Raw genomic sequence first — 18,708 nt, forward strand, 5'->3', positions numbered from 1 at the left:
CTGCCACAGACAAACACACTTGGAATTGGGTAACGAAGAGTAAGGGATATGGGTGGCCACCAGAGGAAGGGATTGAAATTCAAAATTGGAGATGGGGCTCATTTAAAAGTTCTAAACTGGAAGTGAACACTGCAGAGAGACAGAGCAGTGGAAGCTGGAGTGGACTGGACATTTGTGGGTTCCAATTCTAAGGTGAAACTATCTTATACAATACAGCAATAGTAAAAATCTTGTAAAAATATCTTCTGGTAAAACAATGATAACTTTTTTTTTTTTTTTAAAGTTGATTGTCCCCTCTTCCCCCAGCTTCCCAATTAACTATTCCCTTCCCTGTGATATTTATTTGTTTATTATTAAATCTGATCCTTGCTCCTTAAATATTGTGATTAAGCTCCAATTACATGACAAAATATAGCTTATTTTCTATTCCAAACTTCAATTAATTAATTAATTTGGTTAAATTTGGTTAACTAAATTACCCAAAAAGGTAATTCGGTCGAGTTTGGTTCAATGAGGCTCAGCAGTTCGGTCGGTTCGGTTAACAACATTCATTAATCGAAAATTTCGGTTATTTCGGTTAATTAACCGAATTTGGCCAAACCGACCGTTTGCTCACCCCTAGTCCCAACCTATTATCCCAGGTGGAGTAGCGGGTTATATTTTTTATTTTCTCCTAAGGGGTGTATATTCACCAAGGTGGAGATTATTGTTATATTTGGCTCATATGTTGAGTAGAACGCATATACAAAGAGAAATGAAAAGTAAAGTGTATGCTCAAGAGAGGAGTGAATTGGGTTTTTAAAAGTTTCTTTTTAATCTTTTTACAAATTCACAACCTTTTATAAATTTAGCAAACACATAAGAATGATTTTTTAAAAAAAACTTTAATTAAACCAACCACAATCTTTAGTTAATATCAACACAAGTCAATCACTTTCAACAATAACAATTAATCAACCAATCAATCAATCAATCCCAAAATACTTAGCTCACTATATGAGCTGTAGCACTTCCTTGATTCAGCGTTTGTGTAACTCAGATTAGAGTTTGATAAAAACCTTGCATTTATGAATTTTATGTGCTTCGTTTTAACCAAGTTTTCTGCAAACAATTAATCAACGTACTCCCTGTAAGGTTTCTGCAAAAGATCAATCAACATACTTCCTCAAATTAAAAGTCTTCTCAATCTCAAACTTTTAGCTTCCTGCACTTAGATATACAACCACACAATTTATATATGCAGAAATTTAAAGAGAAAGGGTAAAGAATGAGACCGAGTTTTTATAAGGTTCGGCTTAGACCAACCTACGTCCTCACCTTAGGAAAGACTACCTAAGGATTCCACTATAGCACTTCTTTCCAAGCGGAGCAAACCGTTACAATCCCTCCTTAAGTAGGCTAGAGTGTGCCTTTCCAAACGATATCCTGTGCTTGGTCCAACAATGATTCAAGAACCTAAATTATTTACAAAAATAAGAACAAGATTTTGTGTACAAAGACACTATCGAACAGAACTAATTAGTACAACAATTTATCACTAATAATATACTTCAATTCAAAATAATAATTGAAAGAATTTGTAGCCTTTAGAAGTATATCAATCTTTCTTTGTAGGTTGAAAGAATTTAGAGTTGGCTTAGAATTTGCAAGAGATTCACTGCAACTTCAGTAGAAAAAACTCATAAAGTATTAGCACAAGAGAGCTTTTGAGAGTATTGGGAGTTTTGAGAGCAAGAAAGCTATATTGCTGTAATTGCTTGGTGTGTTTGAATCCTTAGCCTTGGGGAGTTATTTATAGATGAGAAATCAAGAATTTTTCGTATTCCCCAAGTGACTTGGAGTGTTTTCCAAGTTTTCATAACGGTTAGAATTTAAAAAATCAAATTTAGAAAGTGTCTGTTATGTTTAAAATTTAAAATGTTGAAGATTTAGTTGACTGGGAATATAGAGTCAATCACCTGGATCCATTTAAAACAGAGATTTTCAAAGGCAGAACCGAGTTAGTTGACTGGAAAGACAGGAGTCAGTCGCTTGGGTTCGCTGGGATTAGTTCAAAATGAATTTAAATAAGAATCAGTCGACTGGGAAATCCTTTTCAGTCACCTGGAAAGACTAGAAAACTGATTTTTAAATTTTTGTTTCCAAATTCTTTTTACTCTTTGCTTTCCCCAAAATAAATTAAGGCTTTTGAAAAGTATTTTCTAGGGTTTCTTAAAACATGGCCTCTAAGTCAATTGAATTCCTAATAAACTTCAAATCCAAAAAAATTATCATTTGAATGAAGTACTTACATAGAAACTCTCTTAAAGCTTTAAAACATTATAAGCTTTAGAGTCTTCAAGCTTGTTAATTGTTGAGTCATTTTTTGCTTTGTGCTTCAAATCTCTAAGCTTTCATCAATTTCTCTTTGGTATTCATGCTTTCATATTCTTTGAGCTTTCATATTCCTTTCACATGAAGTCTTGCAATGAGTTTTGCTTAAACTTAAACTTGAGCTTTAAATACCTGTCACCTGGAGATTATTACTCACAACAAAAACATGTTAAATAACATTTTATTTGTCATTATCAAAACAAGATTAGTAAGTCATGTTTGGCCAACAGTAAACATGATGGAAAATAGAAATGCTGGTAGGTAGGACCAAACCGTCGACGGTTTTGTCAAGTTATGAAGAAACAGTTGACTATTATGCAATGTTACATCGACTGTTTGGTCTCGATTTTAAACCATCAACAGTTTTACTCGATTACTCAACGCTGATTTTCACCATATTTTCTTTTTGTACATACGTTCCAGTCAACATATGAGCCACATATAACGACATTGTCCATTCATAATTCTATTAAAACTTAACTTGTTTATTAATTGAGATTAAATGCTCACACTTATTTGTTTAATAAATAATATGAACAAGTTCTTAATGAATCAAACCAAATTCTAAATTACTGGTTAATAAGCTCGGCTAATTGGTATTTCTAGTATCACACTATTGTGATTAAAATCCAGGGTTCTTCTTGAAGTTAAAATTTTAAAAATGAAAAAAAGGTATAATGAAACAAAAATAAAAATAAACAATGATTTCACGTGATCCATAATAATTTTTTACTCCTAACCATAAGTTCATTTAACTTTTATCTCTTTATGGAGATTTGCAATTTTTTTTGAAAAATTATACTTGACGCCTATGAATCGTAATAAATAAACAGGCGCGCGCGCACATATATATAACAAACAAACCATCCTTTCAAATCACTGAATAACAAAATCCAAAAGTCAAGATCTTGAATTATTTAAATCACTGAATAACAAAATCCAAAAGTCAAGATCTTTAATTATTTGTTATCATTAGGCTTTTTATTTTCTTAGTCCTCAAAGTGGAAATAACTAACTAGTGATCACTTAATAAATTATTGTTGCTATTTTCATCTCCTCACTTTTGCTAACCCTCTGTTATGTTTGATATGCAGGAATGGAATGATATAAGAATGAAACGAATTGGAGATTGGAATGGAATAGGGAGTGGAATAGAATGACCACTCACATTCCACTGTTGAGTGATAAATATAAAATAATACTAGAATGGAATGAGTATTCCCATTCTCCATTCAATTCTCATTCTTGTATAAATAATTTATAATAAAATGAAATATTCATCCATTTTATAAAATTATATTAAAATATATAAATCTTAATTATAATTTATTAAGATAATATTTGTGTATTAGTTATATGTAGCTATACATTAATTATGAAAGATGTAATATTTTTAATATTACATTAATTTTATTATTTGATAATTAATTAATATACATGAGTGTTTTACAAGATAAGATTTAGATAGCAAAATAAAAAAACTATATAATATTGACCAAAATTTAATAATTATATGTAAATAAAAATGACACTTTAAACTCAAAAAATGAAAAAAACAATAGATAATTTTAGAAATAAATGTCAACAGAATGAATAATCATCTCATAATATCGTACTACACTCGTTGTGAATTTATGGACTTATGTTTTGACTTAAGTTTCTAAAATATATTTAAAATAAACTTATATTTTAAATTATCAATAACTTAAAACCATCACATAAATCGTGGTAATTTAGGGCCATCCAAAAATTAATAAAAACGAGGGGGAAATTATTTAAACCCTAATTTTTTATATATAAAAAAAATAAGGTGGAAATTGAACGGCTTCCCATATTATCATTTCCATAAAAAAGTAAATAATTATTTTTATCATATTCTCTCTCTCTCTCTCTCTCTCTTTGTTTGCAGCAACGCTGGTGATAGCCACCGGCGTGCAACCGTCGTCAGAATTGTGTTTACGCTGGTCCAATGGGTGCTCGTCGCCCGCGTGAACCTCTCGCCGAGGAGGGGTGCGCCGGCGGGCTCTGCCAAGAGCGGCTACAGTGAGAGTCTGATAGAGGAGGAGGAAGGGCTTAATGACCCACAATACAGAACGCCATCTCTAAAGTTGAAATTTTGAGCTCAGGTCTCATGTATAGGGATAACTCTCCAACTTATCAACTAAATCATTGCTAGCTCTGATTTGATGTTCCTCTTGTTCCTTCCTCAAATTTTGTTTCGATTTGTGAAAGACTCCATTGATTTACAGCAGGAGAGAACTGAGACAGTCAAGCAGACCAATTGGGACGTTGGAGGGAGAGTCAAGTTGATAAGTGGGATAGTTGGGCTTGATTCCCACTTTGGGGTGAATGGTCCATTTGAAAGGAATCCTTACTGAACTCGAACGGGCATTCCTACTTCTACAAGTCTTTTCCAACACGAAATTGAAAGTTGTTCGGAAGTGGTTGTATAAGGAGGTAAAGGGTACAGGTTTAAGTCTATTTTGAAAAGAAGATTTACTTCACTGTGAGTGTGTACTTCTTTTGACATTTTAAGAATTTGATGGTAAATCAATTCAGTCGGTGGGACTTTTTAAGGTGATTTAGAGTCCCATTTATAAAGTCTTTTATAATATATTTTGAATTATACTTCTTTAATTGAGTTTTGGATTGTTTGTTTTTACCTTTATTGTTCTGTTTCATTTAGCTTCTCGGCTTGGTATGTCTAGGTTGATCTAAATTTAGTTATTATCTGGTTTTGATTTGATCTTCTGATTGGGAGCTTAACTTTTCCTGACCTAGATATGTTCGGTGCATATTATACATATTCATTTTGATCAATAATATTTATTATTAATTGATAAAAAATATATATATAGCTCTAGGCTCAAGAAGAGAAGTTAAAAAAGGTATTTAAACATTTATTTTCTAAAGTTCAAATAAGTACAACAAAGGTCAATTAATCGCGAGGTCAGGTGTTCAAACCCTTCTGAACTCGTTTTCGTCCCTAAACTCCTGAATTTATCCTCCCTTTAGAGTTGTGGGGTCAACTTTAAGGGGCGTAAGATTAGTCATCTGGACCGTAAAACGGATGCGTGGATACCTAATATGTATTCTAAATAAAAAAAAACAAAGGCCAATCAAGTATAAGATGGTCAAACCCTAGTTAGCAATACGGACATAGCTATCACATAGTGGGTCTGTGATTATGAGCCCTAATGTCCCAAACCCACTTCAAAATTTAAAGAACCCAACCCCCCTCACGTGTTCCAAACAATGCTCACGCGCGTGATTCCCGAGTGAAAAATTGACGTCGTACCACGAAAAACCTGAATATGGCAATTTTTTTTTTGGATCAGCTTGACGAATGGTCAGCTATTGCTTGCATGCCTACTCCACCATGTGCAAAACATGGCCGCCACTTTGGTCTCCCCATGTAGTGAAAAAAAAAAAACATATCATCCATTTAATAACTTGTAATGATTAATGGTGTAAAACTTAATTTAAAAATAACTTCAACTAGCACTACTATTTTATAAATAATATTACCATATGTATGAAGTGCCTATTAAAAGAAATAAAATAAATTGAGTAAAAGTATATTAAAATATTAAATAAAGGGTCAACATGTAAATATTTAGCATTATTATTTATTCTACTATAGACAACAATTTTCCTTTTATAAATTACTAAATTCTTATATTACGATCCTAAAATAAGTTTTTTATAAATCAAACATAATCTTAAACCTCGTTTAGAAAATAAAAATATGCTTAAAATGGAATATTACATATAATTTTAAATGCATACACCAATCTCACTATGTAATTCATTTATATTCACATTTTATGTAAGTAGTGACTCTTATTTCAGAGTTTAAGTTGCATTAAATTAGTAAAAGAAAATTTTACATTACAAATTTGTTGTGGTATGCAAAATTTTTTTTTTTTTAGTTTATTTTTTTCATGATGTCTAATAAGTCATATATTTACAAAATTTTAAAGCAACTTTGATGACAACTAACTTTTGAAAGAATGGTCGTTTCATTTAAGTGTAGAAATTCTATCATTGACTATTTGAATTAAATGAACATCGGGTACATTTTGTTTTTTTAAAAAACAACTTTTAGGAAGAAAATATTAGGTGTCAAACAAGCACCACATCTATGTCCCACTTGGTACCCAAGAAACCAATGATCATGTCTCATATATATTGTGGACTTCGTTTCTCCCTAAAATTTTGGAAGCTGTCTCTTTCCTTAATAATATAGACTTGTTATACATATGTACATATATACATACATACATACATATATATATATATATATTGAATGGTTATTTAACCAATTGTAATATACTATTACATTATTATATATATCATCAATATATATTCGTAATAAGTATTACATTCCCGTCATGAACCAAACTTATTCGCGGCATTATGCTTGCCTGTCATTACTTGTCTAGTGTGCATAGGTTTCCGTCATGTATATTGTTAGCCTTGGTGGTTATACCATCATGATTTATTATGTTTTGATGATATTAACCTACTTGTTGTTCCCAGTGTTTTCCATCTTTACAGATTATGCTTAGTACATGTACAAGTGACACATTCACGAAGTACTGGATTGAAGGCAAAGATTGGACCAAGTTGACGATCGAAGTAGGAAAGATTAAAAGGTCACGTACTCGGAAGAACTCAAACACAACCAAAGGAAGCTCAATTGTAGAATTATTTGTAATAAGGGTTGTGTGTGTGGTATGAACTTTTAGTAACTCTTACGTTTTGTTTCTTACATGATTTTTGAGCAAGAGTTGAGCAAATGCATGCATATTAGGACACATGAGTTTATAATATTGTACTAAAATCACAAACTCAACTTTCATGGTTTTCAAAGTTAAACTTAAGAGTTTGTCAAATGAATCCTAAACTCAAATACATTTTCAAAGGGACAAACTTTTCAAACATCTTGGTTTTGTAAACATTTTCATACTTAGTCCCATTTGTGTCAAAATGAGCTTTTGTCTTAAAGTGTTAATTAAGAAACTCATGAATATTTTATAAAGGACATATTAAGCATATAAGATAACAAAACAAGTTTTCAAATGTATTTTTATTATCAAGATATCTTATATTCAAAGGAAAACTCATTTGGACAAACATTAAACTTTATTAGACTTAATATATTTCATATACTTTTGTCCAAGAATGTTTTAAGTGATTAAAAGACTTTTTGGTTGGGTTTAAAACCTCAATTATGCACTGATCATCTTTCCTGAACACCTTTCAGTATTTGGGGGCATAAATTCTGCTAGAAGAGTCCAAAAAGTATAATCTTCATATCCCTGGAAAGATAAGAAAAAATCCCACAACTTTTATGTTGGTGACTTTTTATGATTCAGGGCAATGGTCGACCATGTCAGGGGAATGGTCAACTAGAGCAGGGGAATGGTCGACCATAGGGTGATTGGTCAACCATAGAAAGTGAATGGTCGACCAGAGGCCTCGAGCCTAGCATCCCAAAGGGCATAAAACGACTATTTCTGTCTAGGGATTGCTCCTAACGACTTGTTAACAGCTAGTTGGGTCTTTGGGCTATTTATACAAGTTTCTAAACTTGTTTAGCATGGTTTTTGATTATTGTTGATCATATTTGTGCAAAATATCATTGAATCCAAAAACCTAACACTTTGCACTTTGCATCTTGATCAATCATTCAAAAGTGCTCCTTCTCTCTTGCTCATTGATCTTGTGTGAATCATTCCTTAAGAAATAATAGTGAGGAATTGATTGTATTTCATTTTAGCTCATTTGAGGAGCATTTCGTTGTATATCATCTTCTTGGTTGTAAGGTTCTTTGTGAACCGCTTGGTGAAGGCTCTTTGTGAACACGAAGGGATTTGTTTCTAAGTGTAGGGATTTGTTCCTGAAGTTGTAAAGTTTGCTTTGCCGGGGAAGGAGCATTTATAGTGGATTGTGGAATCCTTGACTTGGTACTAAGGCGTGGACGTAGGCTTGGTGCCGAATCACATTGAAACCCAGTGTTAAGTTTTTCTCTCCTTACACTCTTTATTATTTGTCTTGTGCATGATTTATTTTGTATATTGTGATATAATTGTTTGCCATCTTGCCAAGACTATTGTTTTGTAGAGAGAAATCTTTAATATGTGAATAGAGTCATTCACCCCCATCTGACTCTACACTGTATATCCGTTGTGGGGCACATGCATATACTCATGGGCTACGCCATCCAAAAAGTGGTATCAGAGCCATACACTTGCATTTTTAGGAGTGAAATCTAGAGCGTAAAGATTATGGAGTATGCGTTTGAAGCACCCATAACTCAAGAACAATCCGTAGATCATCCACCACAGTTCAACAAGGGTAACTACCTGGTGTGGAAAAATCATATGACAATTTTCATACCATCTTACAATTTCAAAATGTGGAGAGTGATCACCAAGGGAAACTTCGAATTCAAAAATGAATAAGGTGAACTGAAAAAAATGGAGGAATTAACGAATGCCGAATCAAGGTTAGTACAACTCAATTTCAAAACAAAAAATTTCCTTTATTGTGCTGTTAGTGATGAGGAGTACAACCGCATTTGCGAATACGACACCACAAAAGAAATTTGGGACAAACTCCAAGTAACGTATGAAGGTATGTCACAAGTCAAAAAGTCTAAAATTTATATGTTAGTTAAAGAATATGAAATGTTCAAAATGGAAGAGGGTGAGTCAATTGCTTCCATGTTTACATGATTCACACATATAGAAAATGGCTTGAAAGCACTCAGTAGAACATCTTCTATGGAGAATAATGTTTAAAAAGTTATATGATTTTTACCCGAGTCATGGCATGCAAAATCCACCGCCATTGAGGAGGCAAAGGATTTAACCAAAGTCACACTTGATGAGCTTATTGGGTCACTTATGACTTATGAACTTAAGAAAAATACGGCTCTGGGTCCTAAAAAGCCTAGGAAGGATAAATGCATTGCTTTTAAATCATCTAGTCCAAATTCCAAATAACTTCTAGAAGATGATGAAAATAGTAAGGATGACATGGAATCACTCATAAGAGATATGAGGAAATTCCTTGTAAATAAACAATACTTTAGGAATAAAGAAATAAGAAAAAATGAGAAAGACATGGCCAATGAACATGAAAAAGAAGGAACAAGTTCGGAAGATGATGATGAAACTCCTTATGATAAAATAGTAGAAACTTGTGCAAAATTGTATGATGAATTAGTCTTAGCAAAAAGAGGAAACAAAAATGTTGAGAAGGAGCTTGCTATGGTTAAACTAAGGGAGTCCTCATTGAAAGAAGAAAATGAAACTTTAGAAGTCAAAATCAAAGGCTTGGAAGATAAATTGTCAAATGGAAAGGAAAAGAATCTTACCTTTGTTCCACCTTAAAAGAGGAAAATATTTCTCTTAAAAAGGAAAATGAGGAGTTTTTAGAAAAGGCTCAAAAAGACCATGGATCTTTTCAAGATGAGGTGAAAATTTTGAAAAATCAAATTGAAAATGTTTTTAAGGAAAATGCTATCTTGAAAAAGAAAAATGCAAATCATGGTATAACCACAAGAGGGAAAGAAAACTCCAAAAAGTCTTTGGGAATTAAGAAAAATGATGCTTACAAAAGGAACTTTAAAACCTCTTATAAATCACATCATTATGCATCAACGAGCAAAAATAGTGCAATTAAGTCAAGACCCTCACATAAAAACAAGATTTGTATATATTGTGAAAGAAAGGGTCATATTAGATATTTTTGCCCATTTAGAGGAGCTAGAGGCAAAGAAAGAAAAATGGAATGCATTGTAAAGAAAACCAACCCCTTGGGACCCAAGGAGGAATGGGTACCAAAAGGAAATACATGAGCTCTTTGAATTGTTTTCTTAGGACCTAGGATTAGGAATTAGGTTTAGGCAGATTTAAACCACACCGAGGAGAGATGAATAAGTGTTGACCAAGTAAATAGTCATTTGTGAAAACTTAAAAGCATTTATGTTGGAATTGGAGTATTCTTAAGAAGGAGAGTGAATTGGGTATTTAAAAACTTTTGCCTAGGTTCAACTAATCCAACTGCAGTATTACACAACCTAGGGTCTATCTATGTTATCTCAAATGTGTAGATAAGTAGAATATATAGAAATTTAAAAAATGCGCAACATTCACCAACTATTGAAGAATAACATACACGTGTAGTAAATAAATTGCGAAAAAATAAATTGCACACACGATATGTTATTGAGGTTTGGCCAATACTGCCTACCTCCCCACCTTAGCTCGTAAGCCCGAGGATTACCACTATTGCTCACTTAACGGGTGGAACGGCACCAATTACAACCAGGTCAAATTTCCAGAGCTGACCTCAACCTTTACACACTCTCCTTACGGGGCATAGAAGGTCCTAGGTCAAATTCACAGGACTGACCCCAACCTTTACATACAATCCTTCCGAGTTGGATTAACGCTCCCTCAGGCCATGCCTGGAATATAACAATGAATGTAAAATATGCGTACAATTCAAATGCTTCCAAACAAGCATATATGTACCAATACGCACAAGCAATAACTAATGCACTTCCAGATGAAAGGAAATATAAGCTTAGTGAAGATATATGAAATTACTCTCAAGCCAATGTCAATATGCAATTAGAGTGTGAGAGTGTGCTACAATAATATCTTTGAAACAATATATGTAAATATTTTAACTACAAGTAGGGTTTCAAAGATTTAGAAGATATAGTCAAATATCTCAAAAAGATTTTCAGGAATTCAAGCACAAGAGATATTTAAAACCAAGTTTGTCAATTCTTAAAACAAACAAGACAAGCTCAAGAGTCTTGCAATAAGAATGCAAAGACTCACAAGCTTAACAAATTTCCCCAAAAATGAATTTATGAATTAAATCAATGGGGAGAACTTTCCAGACTTGCTCTCACTAAAATCAAAAATCAAACTACACAAATGAAAGTATAAGCTTGTATAAACACTATGGAGTAACTCAAGATACTTTCACTCAAAATGGTTTTTCAAGGGAATGAGTAAAAGTGAGGAGTATAGGCTTGAATATGAATGTGGACAAAGGATTTTATAGAGAAAAATATTTAATCGAAAACCCTAATCTCTCATTAATTTTTGCAAATGAACATATATATATATATATATATAATATATATATATATATATATATGGATGCCCAAAATTTTGACTATTGGAGACATCAGGTGAATTATTAAAATTGTTTTAAATGAGTTTAATAAAACTAACCCTATTTTGGCCCAATTAACCCTCGGTAAAATTTGGCCAACTTGAGAGTTTCGGTCAACATAGGTTTGGTTGCCCGAGCAAACACATGAGAAAAAGTAAATTTTCCATAGTCGGGTGCCCGAAATTATGTTTGGTTTGCTGGCCAAGGCAATTTTTCAATCTGCTTGAGGTTCGGTCGCTCGGTCTCAAGTTCAATCTGCTGAACTTGTCAATTCGGTCGCCCGAGGGTATTTTGAACATGAAATTCGGTTGGGTTAGTGGAAAAGTTAGGTTTAAATATTCGGTCGACCGAGAACATTACTTTCTTTTTAGTTCGGTCATCCGAAGTTAAGTCAACACTTTTGACTTTCCTATGTTCGGTCGACCGAGGCATTTTCAACGTGCAAGTTTGGTCACCCGAAACCCTTACACACTTAAGCCTAGGTTCTAATTAAGAGTATAATTTTACCCCTATTTTCATAGATATGATTTGCAAGTTTAAGGGGATTTTCCATAAAGTTCTTGTGCAAGTTCCGCTCCACCCATTTAAGTGAGCCACTGTGGAATCCTTGTGCTAGTGTAGCCAAGGCGGGGACGTAGGCACTTTGGCCAAACCTCGATAACATATTGCATGTATCGTTTACTTTTTTCGCACTTTACTTTACTGCACATGTATGTTTATTTATTGATTGCATAGACTGACCCTAGGTTGTGTAATACTGCTTTTAAACCGATTGACCTAGGCTATAATTTTTAATTACCCAATTCACCCCCCATTTGGGATTGCACCAAAGCTAGCAAAGGATTTTAGAGAGAAAAATATTTAATCAAAAATCCCAATCTCTCATTAATTTTTGCAAATGAACAAATATATATATATATATATATATATATGCCTAAAATTTTGACCATTGGGGACATTAGGGGAATTATTAAAATTTTTTTAAATGAGTTTAATAAAACTAACCCTGTTTTACCCCAATTAACCCTTAGCAAAATTTGGCCAACCTGAGAGTTTCCGTTGACCGAGCCATAGGTTCGGTCGCCCGAACATACACATGAGAAAAGGTAAATTTTCCATGTTCGGGAGCCCGAAAATATGTTCAATTTGTTGGCTAAGGCAATTTTTCAACCTACTCAAGGTTCGGTCGCCCGCTCTCCAATTTAGTCACTCGAGGGTATTTTGAACATGAAGTTTGAGTGCCCAGGTTGGTGGAAAAGTCAAGTTTAAATATTTGGTTGATCGAGAACATTACATTCTTTTTAATTTGATCACCCGAAGTCAAGTCAACACTTTGACTTTCCTATGTTCAGTCGACCGAGGTGTTTTCAATGCGTAAGTTCAGTCACCCGAAACCCTTACACACTTAAGCCTAGGTTATGATTAAGAGTATAATTTTAACCCTATTTTCAAATATATGATTTGTAAATTTAAAGGGATTTTCCATAAAGTGCTTGTGCAAGGACCTAGGGACTTTCTAGGGTCTAGGCTTCTTAGTTTAGCCTAAAAACTTGGCATCGGTCGACCTTGTCTAGGATCTTTTGATTAACCTACGATCTATCTACGGCATTACTGAGCTTATAGTCCTACCATACATGCAGATGCATTAATTATTATAGACCTTGCATTATTATTGCAGACCTGAAAAGATAAAATGAAATATAAAAATACAACTTGAAATAGACAAGGTGTAATGACCCAAAAATTACACCATTTTTTTTTCATATATAAATTACTCTGATACCCCTGTAATACCTGGTATAACATCTAAATCCCCAAATGGGCACTGATGTATCCCTATATACAAATTGACATACCTATGCAGCGGAGAACATAAAGGCATACACCCATATTTACAATACCAGAATTTAGTTTTTCCAAACCATACATACTTATTCACACATCACCCCAGTATCATCTACTCAAAAATACAATCCCTTGAATACACTTACCCTATAAACAGGGCAGTACAAAAGATCTCTCTATCTGCAAGCCTAGCTAGATCACCAGAAAAATGTTAAATCACTTGGATGAGACAACGCTTAGTAAGAGGAAATATGCTATTTCTAGTGTGTGGTGACTGAATTTCGTAAATACTATACTGACAATATCTGAAACTGTAAAAGCTGGTACATCAATATACTGTATAACTTGCATCTATCATAGTTTAAAGTATAACTGTAATATCTGAGTTTTCTACTTTTCATACTTCTAGTATCATACTATATCTGCTAATATTATGTGAATCTGTATACATATACATAACTGAGATGTTTACCCTGAAAAATTGTACGTCATGATTTAACCCTCATGATAGGGTTGTGTGGCCTATAGGTGGGACTTAATCCTAGTTGGCCTACTAGGTAAGTCAACTGTACTCAACCAATTCTCAGTCCAGCCAAATTGCAACCCCTCCTAGGCTCGGAACGGTAACTACCTCGTCAAACCGGCCACCTCAACGTAGTCTTCTGGGGAGTCTACAATCCCTCCAGGCATGATTGACGTAAACCATCAACACACTATTTAAGATGTGTGGTTGCACTCTGATCTATACTAGCAACGGTACCGTGCTCTGCTAACTTAACATAACTTGATTCATCAGTGTCTGATACTGTATATACTATTTCTATAGATATCCTTCTGTTTTCATCATGATTCTAAAATAACCATAACACTATAAATATGATATGAAAATACTACAATATCTGACTAAAATAACTATAATATCTGACTGAAATAATCTGTAATGAATGAAATAATCTGTAATGTCTAAGTGTTATGATTTTTGGAAATCATGGCATTCTGTAAATAATGTAAAATATTTGTCTGTATAATATTTGTAAAATATCCGTCTGGTAAATATTGGTTTGTAAGATATATCTGTCTATATATACACTGTAACTCATAATTCTGTAAAATCTAGTAAAACATGCTTCTATGCAAAAACACTGTAAATCATGATATTCTGAAAAGCTATATAAACTCTGTTTTAAACAAATATCTACTTAGGCCACACAATTAATAAAACTCATAGTCTAGAATCTGAAAAATTGTATAATTTATACCTTGTACCTTAATAAACAAATACTATAATTTACTAATAATATTTTTGAATTTACTAGCATAGCATATATCCCTTACCTTAATGACTGGGAGGCTTGCCTCCAATTCCACTCTCACGCCCTCAGCGTACTATCCTTAAAATCCTGAAATAATATATATATCTATACCAATTCCTCAGTAAATCATTGAATTCCCTAGAAGATCATCTCGCTCATATTTCCTGAATATGCATACACATAATTCTCTAAACTATAATTTACCTGGGCTCCTAGAATAATATCCGTTGGGGTCCTCAACCCATCCCTGCAGGATCCCAAAAGAACCCTAATTTTACTCCACAAAACACCAGTATACTCATATAATACAAAATCTGAACTCAAATAAGCTTGCCAATATTGAAAATACCTAAATAATCTACTTACCAAAATTTTGGAATGGTGTCCAAGTTGCCATAATCAACAATCTGTTCCGGCAGACTTGTAGAGAATCTCCCTAGGATCAACGTGATGGCTTTTGATCCTCGAAATGGGGAGAAACGAGGAGAGCATTGTAGAGAGAAGGAGAGAGAACCGAGTTATAGAGAGAAAGAAATGAGAAAAAATGAATTTCTCTCGCTGAAACCTGATTTTCTGCTATTTATAGACCTTTGGCCACATGGCCTTGTCGACGAGCCACGTCATCTCGAGACCTTGCTGCATCCTTTTGAAATTTTCTTTTTCTCTATTTCCTTTTTATTTAATTTCTATAATTATCCGGGTTACTACACAAGGGCTTCATGCTTTCCTCCTCAACAATTCCATGGATTGCACTGAATGATGTGCTTGTTTGAGTGCTTCTCGGCTACCATTTCTTATCTGTCATCTGTGCCTAGAAAAGTAAACCTACTTAAATACTCAAAGCACACAGATGAGATATCGTGGTTTGTGATAATCAAAACATAGATCTGACCAAAAAGTCAATAATCTCCCCCTTTTTGATGATGACAAATATAAGAGCAAAATATGGGTTCGCTTGACAAGGCTCCCTCTATCAATATACATAAATACAAAATGATATTCAATAAAGTTCACATATAAGCATGAAGACTTCAAAATATTTCGAGTTATGCATTAAAGTTCAGTTTCATTTGCCATTTTGAATAACAATAGTTTAGGGAGAAAGAACTAATTTTGCTCTTATAACACATCTCCCTCTTTCGTCATTAGCAAAAGGGCATGTAAAAATATAACTATTTTTTAAAATATAACAATTAAGCACACAAACAGTATAACTGGTCATTTAAATTCGAATGACATGAATAAGATGGCTTACCACCATGTATATACTAGTGTAAGTTTATTTCTTAAGGGTATTTTTTGTCCTAGTGTAAAAATGGGTAATGACTCCTCAAACTGTTTGATATTTCCTAATTCCAAAGCTAGATTAGCATAAAAAGTTCTCTATGAGAGGGTGAGTGTTCATCGATATGTAAAACTCATTAATCATTGTAATTGTGTTTAGCTTACTTACCTCCCTTGCTAAACACATATAGTTAGTGAAGGTATCACTTGAATAAATTACATTACTTCGATGTTTATCGTTTGCTTATCTTACTCTTATGAATTGCTTACTGCTTTTGCTTACATTTTAGTTAATTGTTATAAATGTGTTCTCTTGGTAAATCCTGATAAACTTTTGACTAAATAGTGAAGTAAGAGTATTTTAACTAGCATCGCACAACCTTTCATAATGGTGTAAAATATTCACCCCGTGACACCATGCACAACGCGCCACACCATGAGCAATATTCATATTGTATATCTATTTGATGCCCAATATTTAAAATATATTTTTAAATATTATATGTTATAGAATATAGTATATTCTTAGTTAATAATGATTATATTATTTGCATAAAAGGTAATTACCATTATATTTTGGTTATGTTTTAACATAATATATTGGTGTTCAAGGTTTTTTGAGTACTTGACTAATTCATTAGAATAACTAGGCCATTACTCTCCATTGTTCAACTTAATTAATTATTAATTATTAAAATTTAATTTTAATTAAAAATTCATAATTGGAGGGACTTGAATCTTACGTGTGTGTGCATATATATATATATATATATATATATATATATATATATTTTCCTTAGATTGATTGACTTTAAATAGATCATGCAAAATATGAACTACATTATATTCCAAATTATGAAATTAGTTTGTTATTGAAATTTTCTTTTTGATTGTGGAATGAAAAATAAATTTGATGATAAACATGTTGATGAATTTTAGATTGCATGCTCCATATTTGTAAAATGTGTGTGTGTGTTTGTTTGTTTAACAGAATATATGGGAGGAGAGTAAATGAACAATTTAGGAAGAAAATTTTCTTGAAATATAATTAATTATTTTTGTATGTTTTAACTGTGTAAGCACCATTTGCCAAAAATATTGTAAGAAAATAAAGGACATGAATAATATATTGGACGTCTCGCAATATTGCATAGGTTGGTATGAGAAATGTCTGTTAAATTTATATATATATAAAGGTGTAACAATGAATATGATAATTTCATAAATTTAAGGTAGAAATGAAATAACACAAAACGACAATAATTTATTCATGATAATCTTAGAAAATCATATTAATTTTATAATTCAAATATTTTATAAAATTTTAAAGATTTATTAAATTTGCGGAATCTCAAGAAGTGAAACACTAAGACCCCAATTGCAACTTCAAAAATATTAGAAAAAGAAAAATAACATTTAAAATAATCCTTTTTCAATGTTTGGTTATCTAGGAAAATTAGAATTTTTTTTAAAAAAATGTATATATACCATATTAATGAACAAAAAATTGACTTTGAACATAATTAAAATTAAAAAAAAATAACTCCAAAAATTTTAGAAAGGAAATGATCAACAATATATATATATCACATAATCATTGATTTATTCGGTATCAACTGAGACCCTAATGTACAACTTGCTTGGTACCGAATACTTTTTCATCTTTAGTAATTACTTTCTCTCGTAGTGGAGATACCTAATATCTATTAATTAATGGTCTCAAAGGCATGGGGATGTATTTAGAAATATTAAAATTATTTTAAAATTTAACCTAATAAGCTTAAATATTTAACTAAGTTTGTCCTTTGTCATGTTGTTAGGCTTTTAGATCAAAAGTGTCAACTTATATTTTAAAAATTAAGTAAAATATTGATGGGCTTGTCTCCTTTTGTGGGTTGGGATATGATACTAATGTCATGTTAGGTTGATTGAATTCAATGGATTAGGAAGGGAATGGAATAAAAATATAAATGAACAACATGAGAAAATCAAGTGTTAAATTCAATTTCATTTCTTCGGTGTAATAAAATAATTTAAAGGAGCTCACCTAACAAATTTAAAATTTAATAAATTAATTATCAGAGATATATGTCATGTTTATTTACATAATGAAATATTGAAATAAGAATGAAATTGAATGAAAAATATTTAAATAATAAATTTTATTTTATTTCACCCAAGAATTGCATAAAAAAACTCTTTAGGAGAGATTGAGTGTTTATCAACTTGTAAAACTCACTAGATATTATCAACGTGTTTAGCTTATTTGCCTTTCTCACTAGACACATAATATTAATGGAGGTATTATTAAAGAATAGTTATTTTACTTTTTCTAAAGAGATTTTTCTAAAGAAAGAATTTTTTGAAGCAACTAACACACCTAACATTAAATTAATTTTCACAATAATTTATTTTCATTATGCATTATTAAAGAATTAATGCTTGAATTATTTCAAGAGTATAAATGAGCTCAAAAGTCATCCTTCACACCATCCAACATTTCACGTCTAAGTTTATCATATAAAAAAATAAAATAAAACATAATAAATGTTTATAAATATGGTTGAACATAAAATCTAATATTTCAAACTTTTAAAATCAAGTTTATACTCATTTATATATACTGAGTGTGATAAAAACTTTCCCAACTCTAAGAAAGTTAAGTTATAAAACTAAGGAATTGTTT

This window comes from Malania oleifera, chromosome 13 (genome assembly GCF_029873635.1).
Source record: "Malania oleifera isolate guangnan ecotype guangnan chromosome 13, ASM2987363v1, whole genome shotgun sequence".
Lineage (NCBI taxonomy): Eukaryota > Viridiplantae > Streptophyta > Magnoliopsida > Santalales > Ximeniaceae > Malania > Malania oleifera.